Genomic DNA, 13,287 nt, shown 5'->3' with positions numbered 1-13,287 from the left:
CTCTATGCTATAGAAGCGATCAGCCTGCAAAAAATAAATTTCCCATATTGGGACAAAGTAAAAAAGTTAGAAAAAGTAAAATAAATAAGTAATTGTAAAAATATTTAAAAAAAACAAATATAATTATAAAAAACAATATATTCTATCAGTAAATAAATATTTGAATAAAAAAAAATATCTAAACAATAAAAGTACACATATTTGGTATCACCGCGTCCGTAACGACCCGCCCTATAAAACTGTCCCATTAGTTAACCCCTTTAGCGAACCCCTTAAAAAATAAAAATAAAAAACAAAGCAAAAAATAATGCTTTATTATCATACCGCCGAACAAAAAGTGCAATAACATGCGATCAAAAAGACGGCTATAAATATCCATGGTACCTCTGAAAACGTCATCTTGTCCCGCAAAAAACGAGCCACCATACAGCATCATCAGCGAAAAAATATAAAAGTTATAGCTCACAGAATAAAGCGATGCAAAAATAATTATTTTTTTTATATAAAATAGTTTTTATTGTATAAAAGCGCCAAAACATAAAAAAAGACCTAAATGAGGTATCGCTGTAATCGTACTGACCCGAAGAATAAAACCGCCTTATCAATTTTACCGCACGCGGAACGGTGTAAACGCACCCCCCAAAAGAAATTCATGAAACGCTGGTTTTTGTTCATTCTGCGTCCCAAAAATCAGAATACAAAGCGATCAAAAAATTTCACGTGCCCGAAAATGGTACCAAAAAAAACAACAACTCGTCCTGAAAAAAACAAGACCTCACATGACTCGGTGGGTGAAAATATGGAAAAATTATAGCTCTCAATATGTGGTGATGCAAAAACTATTTTTTGCAATAAAAAGCGTCTTTTAGCGTGTGACAGCTGCCAAACATAAAAACCTGCTATAAAGCCTCTTTCACACGTCATGATATTTCCGGTACCGGAGATGTCAGTGTCCGTGTGTGTAATATTTGCGGCACATGTGTGGCATGCGTGTGCTGCATCAGTACCACACGGACGGACGAAGGCACGCTGCCCACACAGTAATCCATGTCTATAGATTTCAACCTGGATCATGCCAAGATGGACCGTCCAGGCTGAGAATCACTGGTGACTGAGCTGCTGGGAACCCAGCGTCAGTGACCGGGGGCGACGTCATAGAGGTTACACTTCCGGTCACTGGGCTTTGTTCCCAGCCGGGCTGAGCTGCGGTGAGATCCACGCTAGCACCGTGAGCGCTCACATATACATATATGTATGATTGATCCCTACTGCTGAAGTGCCGCGCTCCAGCTCATCTGTACAGTACACAACATTATTCTGTTCGCCTTAGAAGCAGCTGATTGGCATTGTGCAGATATTTCCATCTAGACGGCAGAACATTTATCCTCAGTGGATCTAAACTGGGGGAATTTATCATCATCTTTTATGTAGATTGTCTATTTGTAGCCACTACTGATCCCAGCTGACACGGCGTCTACTCTCCACTGCTGGAGGTTAGTAGAAAGCTTCATTACATCGGTCTACAGAGGATTTCCAGAAATCTCAGCTCCATCTACCTGATGATCCAGGAGGACATTCTGCTTCTCCTCTGGACATTCCTGGGAATACAGAGGACTGGGACTTCTCTCTGGTGGATTTCTCGGGCTGGACCCATCTATAAGAAATATACACAGTGACTGAGTACATCGTCTACATGTGATGATCAGATGATGGGGAGTCTAGGTGACCTCAGACCGTCACAGGCTTACGGTTTCCAGACTCAATTTCTGACCACTTTTAAAATACTGTCTCAATATTTATGAAGTGTCAATCTTGTGGAGCCGATCTTGTCACAACAGATTCCCTAAATATTAGGGGGTTCTACACTTAAAGACTTTATACACCCCTACAAACTCTGAACAGACTAATTCAAGAACCCCCAATAGCCTTATAGACTAGTTCATGTACTGCTCAGAGACTGGATCATTGGGTTCAGGCACCAGAGATTGGAAACCTGGGCTTTAAAATGTAACTTCTCCTTCTGTCAATAGAATAATCAATATTAAATACTTTTTATAACTAATATTCTATAGATATTAAATAATATTTTTTCTGTACTTTGTGGTAAAACAACAAGATGAAATCAATTGATTCGACTCTCTAGACGAGGAGTTCAGATAAAGATCATCTGGTTTCTCTGCGCGTGGGACGATCGATCCCATAAATACTTGGCTCTATGAAAGGCTCTTACCAGTCATGGATTCTGATACAGATTCTTCGAGTCCATCCATCATTCCACCAGGAGATTCCGGCAAGGTCACAATATTAAAGGCCTAAGAGAAAAAAGAGGAAATTCTAGTTTATTTCCTATCCAGTAAAAGGTCAAAAAACCCAGAAGTCCTTAAACAATTTACTGTAAAAGGAGAAGACTCTCGTCATGTGAGGATCAGACGGGATCAACAACCAAGCAAATATTCTACACTGCCGAGACTACAGAGGACTTCATACTGACTTTTAGATCTGTTTGAAGGCAGCCATAACTACAACGTCCCTCTTATGTATTCAACGTCCTGTCTTCTTACTTTTGCTGTTCATGAGCGTTTTCCAATGTCCGGACACGACCAATGTTTGGAAATGAAAACGAGTCTCTAATTAAGAACCATCTGTTTTCTTCTAAACGCCTCATCTTCCCCGACTTTATGATTTCTTTTAAAGATATGAATTAAATTCTGGAATTTAAGAATTCACAAGTCTTGGAGACCATAAACACTATATAAGGATGATTGAGCTCTACTGCTGACGTGTTACGCTCCAGCTCCTTTATACAATACAAAATACTATTCTGTTCACCTTAGAATCAGCTGATTGTGCTGATATTTCCATGTACACAGCAGAACTTTTATCCTCACTGATTATCAATGGTCAAGTGAATCCAAACTGGGGGATTTTATCACCATCTTTTATGAAACCAGAACCAAACTGTTGCCGCTTCTGACCCCAGTGGACAAGGAGTCTACACTGCTACTGGAGATTTGTAGAAGGCTTCATTACATCGGTGTACAGAGGATTTCAAGAAATCTAAGCTCCATCTACCTGATCATCCAGGAGGACATTCTGCTTCTCCTCTGGACATTCCTGGGAATATAGAGGACTGGGACTTCCCTCTGGTGGATTTCTCGGGCTGGATCCATCTATAGGAAATATACACAGTGACTGAATACATCGTCTACATGTGATGACCAGATGATGGGGAGTACAGGTGACCTCAGACCCGGCCTCTCCTCTATGATCAGTACAGTCTCCTCTTACCCGGAGATGTGAGGGGCTGGTGATCCTCCATCATGACGTCCTTGTACAGATCCTTGTGTCCTTCTAAATACTCCCACTCCTCCATGGAGAAATAGACGGTGACGTCCTGACACCTTATAGGAACCTGACACACACAATGATGCGCCATTAGCAGACCCCTCCCCCGGCGTTATTATATAATGTCCCAGCATTCCCGGCAGCGCTCACCTCTCCGCTCAGCAGCTCAGTGATCCTGTGGGTCAGTTCTAGGATCTTCTGCTCATGTATCAGTGAATGAGGTGGAGGCTCGGTGAGGTCACTCGGGGTCCTGCTCCGTCCTCCTGACACACGGGGGGTCACACACTCCCCAGACGACGTCTTCACTACTGTGTGATCCTGTGTATGGGGAGACGCCGATCACTACATCTATTCTAAGGAGCCTTCACCTTTCCCGTCATTTCCCTGCTTTAGTCTTAGAGATCAGAGTGATGTGAAGCTCTCACCTCTCCAGTGATCCAGTAGATTATCTCCAGGGTGAGGTCTAATATCCGAGCAGCCATGTGGCTTCTATCCTGCTCCATTCTCAGGGAATCATCGATGAGAAGAACCATTGTCCGCCACAGAAATCTTTAACCTTGAAAGTTGTGAACCTGAGAAATTGGAGAAAATCAAGAACTGAATGGAAAATTCTATATGGACGAACATGAAGAACGGAGTGGAAATGACTTCAACTCAATAAACAAAAAAAAACCCCTTCCTTTTTGAGAATATGGACTTATGTAAATTCATTTCTCGCAGATTCCGCAAACATGACGTGTGGAGATCCCGAAGCACTGGTCACAGGTGAACAGGCCGGAAGAAGATGCAGCTCGTGACTGGGAAAGACTAGTCAGCTCTGAGGACCGGACGGCAGAGGGGCTGGACATGCAAGCGGTGAGGGGAGGAAACGCTCGTTTCATGAAACGTTTACTCTTGCTCTGGGGGCTGGAGAGGCCCCACAGTACAGAAAGGGACATTACATTTGTGAAGAATAATTTCACTGCAAATCGAATTTCTCAAGAAAACCTGCGCTATTTGCAAAATTGTAATGTTATCCGATCCGCTCATCACTACAAAGTTTCTGTTACTTGTCCAGGCTCTAGCGCCGGGCTTTACTCCCTTCTCTGATGGCCAGCTCCTTCTGTGCTAGTCTGCTGTGTCACCGTTCCCGGTCTGTGCTGCTCACTCTGACCAATGGCTTAGAGAATCCACCTCGCCCATGACTTTGGTTACTCTGTAGCCTGCGAACACATTTTTGCCCCTCAGGTCCATTCTGCTGCCTAGTTAATCCACCTCTTTTCTTGTGACTTCTCTCCCCCAGGTCCCTCCATTACTCAGCGAATTCAATTCATCCCAGATTGTCCCCATCTTTTCCTCTCTCTCCTGATACCTCCCCACACATGAGCACAAGATCTCTCTTAGCTCTCCTCACATGAACATCTACAAGGTTTCTCCCGCACTTCCCTCTTACTCTGGAACTCGCTACCACAATCAGACATTCTCCCACCTTCAAGAGCAACCTGACATCTCTCCTCTTCAGAAAATCCGACATCCACCAGTTGCCACATGAGCAGCTTCTCCACTCTCACCTACCGGCTCTACCCTTCCCTTCAGGGCTGTGGAGTTGGTGTCCATTTTGGTGACTGTTCTGTCCAGCCATGTAATTGCTGCCTAGAAAGTCATTTTTGGGTGTATTAATCCTTCATATATTTCATACTGTAAGGTAACAGCACCACCTGCTGGCCGTTTAATGCATAGATTCTAGTTTAATTTGCAATGTATTGTGGGATTGTTCCTGTTACATCATAGTCTTGTTTATGACACTGTGAGGGGAACAGCAGCCATTATTCCTCCATATGTCTTAGGAGAAACTACATCATTCGTGTTCTTCATGCTTCTTAAACAGCCTGCTCTATGCATAGTTGGTAAGTACTATCTAGGTGTTATATTCCTGTGTTTATAACGTTGTTGTATTGAATAGGTAATCATCAGCTATGTATTACCTCATGTTACCTATGTATTACCTCACGGTACCTATGTATTACCTCACGGTACCTATGTATTACCTCACGGTACCTATGTATTACCTCATTGTACCTATGTATTACCTCATGGTACCTATGTATTACCTCAGGGTACCTATGTATTACCACACGGTACCTATGTATTACCACACGGTACCTATATATTACCTCATGGTACCTATGTATTACCTCATGTTACCTATATATTACCTCATGGTACCTATGTATTACCACACGGTACCTATGTATTACCACACGGTACCTATGTATTACCTCATGGTACCTATGTATTACCTCATGTTACCTATATATTACCTCATGGTACCTATGTATTACCTCATGTTACGGTGTATTGCAGACTATCTGTATTTTTATGCTCTGTGCAGTTATATATTCTGAAATGCTCCTGTTATTGCACCCTATAGTTTCACCCTTACCTGTCACATCTGCAATCAATAAAAGAAGGTTACAATTTTACAGCCTCTTTTTTCTTAAAGAAGACAGGGGGTTTAGCTACATGTCTCATTGCACACCCTGCTAACGTGTATGAGGACAGTACAGTGAAACAATTGCTGAGAACAAGCTCAGAAGATCTGACGTTACAGAGTCCGCCATTATCCAATTATACGGTTATTGCATACGGATATTGCAGCAACCTCCTAACGGTCGGACCGAATAATCGGACCATACGGAGCCCGCCATTATACACGCAGAGCCGACAAAGGGATATCACAGCGGTCGCCTAACTGTTGAATCATGTCTCAAGGACGAGCACCCTCTTTCAAGACGAGATCACGAGTTGGTTCCTCCAAGACATCATCCATCAGCAATGCCGCCGCTACTGCCCGCGCAAAAGCTGAAGCGGCAAAAGCAAGAAGCACCTTTGCTGAGCAAGAGATAGAATTGAAACTACAACAAGCATCCCTGGATGCGGAAAAAGCGTCACTGGATGCAGAATAAGCGCGCCTTGAAGTAACATTACAGAAACTTGCTATTGAAAAAGAAACAGCAGCTGCCATAGCAGAAGCCTTAGAAGCTGCTGTATATTCTGACGACGAACACAGCAGACGCAGCAGTGTGCTAGGCCTACAGCAAGTTACTCACGATCCACTGCAGCGTACTGCAGAGTACGTCCATCAGCATTCCAAATCAAATGACGACCCAGACCCACAGGCGAAGACAGAGCATTTTGTCAACGAGTCAAGCCAACCAGATAATTCAGACCCCCAGAAAGCCAAGTATCAATCTCCCTACCAAAAGCAAGGAAATACACATTGGGATGATACTGACTACAATAATCTTTCTCCAGAACAGAAGATCCGGAATCTGTCCCGGCTTAAAGAGAATCCCTTCGCTTCAGAAAGGTACTACAGCAGTTGGACCAAACCAGAGACATCTAATAGGTACGATCGTACAGCACACATGTACTCTGACAACACTCCATCAGCTGGCATCAGTGCCAATCAACCAACAATGGACTTTGCCAAGTTCCTTGCTCGACGTGAGTTGGTCACTAAGGGACTTGTAAAGTTCAGTGATCGCGCTGAAAACTACGGGGCTTGGCGAGCCTCCTTCAAAAATACCATAAGAGACATAGGTCTCTCATGAAGTGAAGAAGTGGATCTCTTGGTAAAATGGATAGGAAGTGAGTCTGCCGAACATGCAAAGAGAATCAGAGACATTAATGTAAATTATCCAGATGTCGGCCTCAAAAGAATTTGGAATAATTCAAAACACAAAATGCCTAGAAGACAAACAGCTTCGAAAAATATGCATCCAAAACGAGCAAAAGAGAAGCAATGTCTAAAATCAATTTTTATTGAAACATGATTAAGCATAAAATCATTTCATGAAAAACATTATATAAATGAGATAGAGGACACAACAAACAGATAACCGCACCATAAGGTAAGTAGAAATTTTGTAAATATGTACACAAATGTGAATCAATAAAGATTGCTCCTATGAGAGTTTGCTATAAAATAACCATATGTATAACTGCCAGTATGATCAAATAAAAGCCAAAATTAGGTCAATAAGGTGCATAAATATGCTGATTATAATTGCATAGCCAATATACACATGAAAAAGATACAGCGATAGAAAACTCCAAATGGATGTGATGAAAATCAGAATCTCTACCACAAATACAAGCCAGAGATAAATGATTACTGGGGCTACTTGAAATCAGTATGCGCATGTGCAAAAAGAAACAGTGTAAAACCCAATAAGAACCTCCAGGCTACTGACAAAGAAAAACAATGTTGTAATCAAAGTATATTTACCTTGGGGTGCGGGCAGGAGGACCCCGATGCGCGTTTCGCGGTAGCTTTATCAAGGGGCTATTGAAGCATGCCAAAATTAAAAAATATATATTTTAAAAAATATGAAAAAAATAAAAAAAATATAAAAGTTCAAATCACCCTGCTTTTGCCCCATTCAAAATAAAACAATAATAAAAAAAAAAAATTGCACAACACATATTAGGTATCGCCGCATTCAGAATCGCCCGATCTATCAATAAAAAAAAGGATTAACCCGATCGCTAAGGGTGGTTTCACATTAGCGTTTCAGGCTGCAGCGTCGGCCTGCGCATGGCCGCTGCTAAGCCCCGGCCCTGCCGCACCTCCTCCGGCATGTGACCTGCGTCCCGTATCTTTAGCACTGGGGACGCAGGCCGTGCGCAGGTAACCTGTTGCAATTTGGTTGCGCTCTGCGCACCATCAAAAGGACGCATGCGCCGCCAAACGCATACCTGCGCACGGCCTGTGTCCCCAGTGCTAAAGATAGGGGATGCAGGTCGCATGCAGCGTCATGTGCCCGTAGGCGGAGCTACCAGGAGGCGTGGCAGGGCGTGGCTTAGCGACGGCCGTGCGCAGGCCGACGCTGCGGCCTGAATCGCTAATGTGAAACCAACCTAAACGGCGTAGCGAGAAGCGTAGCTTTTTTTGGTCGCTGTGACACGGCATTAAAATGCAATAACAGGCGATCAAAAGAACGTATCTGCATAAAAGTGCTATCATTAAAAACGTCAGCCCGGCACGCAAAAAATAAGCCCTCACCCGACCCCAGATCAGGAAAAGTGGAGACGCTACGGGTCTCTGAAAATGGCGCAATTTTTTTTTTTTCTTACAAATTTTGGAATTTTTTTTCACTACTTAGATAAAAAAAGAACCTAGACAAGTTTGGTGTCTATGAAATCGTAATGACCTGGAGAATCATAATGGCAGGTCAGATTTAGCATTTAGTGAACCTAGCAAAAAAAAAAAAAAAAACAAGCAAAAAATAAGTGTGGGATTGCACTTTTTTTTGCAATTTCACCGCACTTGGATTTTTTTTCCTGTTTTTGTAGTACACGACATAGTAAAACCAATGGTGTCGTTCCAAAGTACAACTCGTCCCGCAAAAAAAAAGCCCTCACATGGCCATATTGACAGAAAAATAAAAAAGTTATGGCTCTGGAAAGAAGGGGAGCGAAAAAAGTAAACGTAAAAACGAAAAAAGCTCCGGTCCTTAAGGGGTTAAGGCAAGCATTTCTCAAATCATATCTAAACTTTCAATCAACTGTGCATAAATCAATAATCCAGTGTATGTTTTGTCTGTATCCTTTGTAAGACAGGGCTTACTGCATGTGTTGGGGGACACTCGCTTGGTAACGGGATGAAAGCACACAGGCAAGTTTTTCTCACAAAACAGTCTACGCAGTTTATTATGCAACTCATAAACCCCTGTAGGACATGTTACACATCACAGACCTCACATAGTCCATAGCACTTTGTAGTATACGGTTTTAACTCACAGTCACTAAACACGCCGGACTTCTCTTTGTCCAGTTACCATGGGAGACATTGGCCAATGTCTCTCACAACTTTACTCCATGATACACAACATTAGATTGCAGTCTTTAAACACGCTGGACCTCACCGTCCAGTTACCGTGTGTGACCGCAGTTCATTAACTTCCACAAAACATAACAAGCACCAAAAGTCTGTTCCAATGGCAGTCTGCCCTTACTATAACCCCCTTGTCTGAGGTTACCATACAGGAGCTCCTGCTCCACACGCTGACTCCTTGTCAGTCCTAAGTTCCCGAGGAAGCTGCCTAACTGGGATCACTGTCCTGGAGCTATGCTCTACACGCTGACTTGTTCAACAGGTCAAACCCAACAGTAAAGACCCTCAGAAGGACGGTAGCTTCCCCAACGCAGTGCCGTCACGGACTCTGCGAGTACATGGCCTCACACTATGCTATTCAGGAATCCAGTCAACCTACAGGGCCTTCCAACACAGCGACCATCCAGGTCCAAGGTCTCTCCATGTGCTATTCATGTATTCATGAATCCGGTCCACGCACAGAACCTTCCAGGTACACGGACTCACCATGTGCTCTTCAGTAAGTCCGTCCATTCATAGGACCTTCCAACACACCTGCCTGACCTCACACAGGACCTTACAACCTCGACCATGTGACCCAAACCATGGTCACATTATGCAGCTGAAACCACCCCATAGGTGGGAGGCGTGTGTGGTTAGCCAGTCCTGCCCAGCTCTCCAGCTAACCCTGTAAGTCACCCTAGTATAAACAAAAACAAGGCTCATAGAACTACAGGTCCCAGAGCAACATTTCAAGCTTACAGCACAGAGGATGTCCTCTACTGTGACACATACCGGCCATTTACAACAATGCCGGTCACTGTCTCACAGCTTCATGTTTAGTTTGCTTTGCCTCTGAGCTGATGATTATAGTGATTAGTTGATCTGATGCTCTTCATGTTGTTAGCTCTACTTGCAGTTTCAGTTGAATCATCCCAGAAAGAACAGACTGTGAAGGAACATGATGTGAAACATTTACTGAGCTGTACCCTGAGAAACACCTGAGATAAAATGTTCAGAGTAAAGCCATCTATTAACATATATTACAAACTTTTTATTTGTAATTGTGAGGGACGAGGGAGAATCCATTTTGGATTATAGGTTCAGGACATCTCCGTCAACTCCTGGAATGTGCCTCCTTCCCTTGGCATGCATTCCCCAAGGTCATAAAAGCCATGCAATGTTTCCTTTTAATTAAAACTCCAGGAAGTAGCTCTTTGTAGCTCTTAACACATGGGTGTGAACTCTTCTACAGCTAGCTGGCTCCTTTTGTCTGACTGAAGCACATGGAGATACCGTGGCACAACAAGTCACAGCAGGCTCTGAGATATTGAATCTGGAAAATGACCTATAATAACAGAATGCAATATCTCTTAGACTAACCGAGCACATCATCGGAATCGGCATTCCTTCCACCATACGCCCGTGCGTGGCAGCCACCGTGCGTTATTGAGTTATGAAGCATAGTTACCAGGAATAACATATGGTAGGTATATTTAGTCTCTATGTGCAGATAAAATCCAGCGGAACCCAATGGCGGCACCACCGACCCATTCAGAGCTTCGAGCGGAAAGTTATGAGCCATCCACGATTCTGGACAGAAAATAATATTCTCGGGCATGGGAGAAGGAAGGCAGCCCATTACAGGGGTGGCAGCAGACTGTGGGAGGGAACAACCTAGGAGATATAAGGCAGCCCCTCATTTTGGACTTAGTTTTCTACTGGCAGGAGGACCCGTTATCTGACGCGGCCAAGGGAACCACGTAACTAAGATTTGGACCTGTGATCCATCAGTGCCTCCTGTGGTCACATGCTACATAACACGGTAATTGCAACCTATTTATACCCTACCTTTGTACTGCACTCCTGACTGTATACTTGTATATTGTATTATATTTCTAGTGCGCCTTTTCAGCGATTAAATATAAAATTAATCTTGGGCTGCGCTTTTATCTCGATTCACGAATCACCACGTCCGCACGCTCCGTTGGTCAATTATACGTTACCCGAGTTGATTTCTGACCTGATATAAGCCTGCTGTCGGACGGGGCTTATTTCGAATGAGGAACTGGTGCCAGAATACCATACTGTGTTAGTGAAGAACTCTGGCAATGACGGCCGGGAGGTTTATATATACAACCCTTGGCAAAAATTATGGAATCACCGGCCTTGGAGGATGTTCGTTCAGTTGTTTAATTTTGTAGAAAAAAAGCAGATCACAGACATGGCACAAAACTAAAGTCATTTCAAATGGCAACTTTCTGGCTTTAAGAAACAATAAAAGAAATCAAGAACAAAAAATGTGGTAGTCAGTAATGGTTACTTTTTTTAAACAAAGCAAAGGGGAAAAATTATGGAATCATGAAAAACAAATCAACAAAAAAACCACTCCAACACATCACTAGTATTTTGTTGCACCACCTCTGGCTTTTATAACAGCTTGCAGTCTCTGATGCCCTTCGCCCCGGACAGCTCAGATCAGAGGCCCTCTTTCAAGCTGCCCTAGTGAGTCTCGAGGCAGGGAGCAAGGAAGCCAAAGCAGCCCTCTTGAAAGCGGCAGAGCACCAGGCAAATCGAGAGGCGGCACAAGCAGAGAGGGAGCGCGAGGCCACAGAAATCCAAGCAGAGCGGGAGCATCAGCTGGAGTTGGCTTGGCGGGGTCTCCAACCGCCCACCACAGCACCTCTGGAACCCAAGACAGCCAAGGTCCGAGCCGAGGACTTCCCCTTGCTGGACAAAGACAGAGACCTGGACTCCTTTCTGTGGGCCTTTGAGCGGACCTGCCGACAGCACCATCTGGCCTCAGATCAGTGGGCCAAATACCTGACCCCCCATTTGAGGGGAAAGTCTCTGGAAGTTTCGGGGGACTTACCTGCCAGGGAGGAACAGGACTATGAGAGCATCAAACAGGCCCTGATCCAGCAATTCAACCTCACTCCAGAGTCTTACCGCAGGAAGTTCCAGAGCCTGCAAAAAAGCCCCAAGGACACATGGGCTGACCACATGTGGGCCCTTATGTGAGCTGCAGAGCACTGGACCAAGGGTCTGGAGCTCACCACCAGCCAGGAGATCCAGGAAGCGTTTGTCACTGAGCAATTCCGGTGGAACTGCCCAGAGGACCTCCAACAGTATCTCTCTGATCGGAAACCAAAGGGTGCCGCTGCTACAGCCGCCCTGGCAGATGACTATGCCAAAAGCCGGGCCCCTGAAGAGGGGGTAAGACTCATCCTACCCCTATTTCCCCAGCCCCTAGAATGCAAGGGGCGCCCCCCTCTGTTTCCCTCTCCAGGCCAGTGGTAGAACCCAGGAGTGTCACCTCTGCAACCAACCCAGACACTTCAGGGCCATGTGTCCCCAGTGCCCTAGGCCCCATCCTCATCCCCAAAGCCATCCCCTGTCATGTGTGTGGGTGGGGGTGGTGGGAGGTCCTGTGACAATTACCAGCCCATCACCGTATACCACGCCACTGCTTTGGGACTGTGGGACACCGGCGCCGAGATGACCCTCGTGCGGCCTGAGATGGTGTCACTCCAAGACTTGATACCCGGAAAACCCCTCGCCGTCTGCGGGATTGGAGGCGTCGAAAAAGCACTGCCCATCGCCAAGGTTCATCTGGACTGGGGCGCCGGGAAGGGAATGAGGGAGGTGGGAGTGTCGGCGAATATTCCCGTGAATGTTTTACTTGGGACAGATTTGGGGCGGCTAGTGTCACAGTATGTGGCTGAGACCCCATGATCTGGCCCCCACTGTGTCTTACATATAGTACTGTGGTGTAATGACCACTGTGTCCGCTAGGGGGCGCTGTGTGGATGTCCCAAGAGAGAGGATGAGTGGCAGAATATGGAAGGACCGTTAGGTATCTCAAGGTGGGTGGCCTTGAGATGGAGACTTATGTATGTGTGTGGATAAGCAATGACATTGCTGAGGTGTTGCTTCAATGTGTTAGGGAGAAGTCTCCAGGTAACTAGAGAGATGGGCGAGCCTGGTTACCTACAAACCCACCCAGGGGGTGTGTTTAAAGAACACTGTTGTAAAGAGTGTGTAAATGCTTGAAGGACCTGTGATGAGGTCAGAGTCATGTGACC

At 44.8% G+C, this 13,287-nt stretch overlaps 1 pseudogene; it reads right to left on the bottom strand.

The window, feature by feature from the left end:
* Window positions 1–13,287, bottom strand: part of LOC141051430 (uncharacterized) — a 162,120-nt pseudogene that overhangs the window by 96,776 nt on the left and 52,057 nt on the right.

Source organism: Dendrobates tinctorius, unplaced genomic scaffold (assembly GCF_039654945.1).
Source record: "Dendrobates tinctorius isolate UK_male_01 unplaced genomic scaffold, ASM3965494v1 ptg000157l, whole genome shotgun sequence".
Taxonomy (NCBI): domain Eukaryota; kingdom Metazoa; phylum Chordata; class Amphibia; order Anura; family Dendrobatidae; genus Dendrobates; species Dendrobates tinctorius.
Note: the sequence above shows the minus strand (reverse complement) of the source record. Positions and strands in the feature narration are given on the sequence as shown.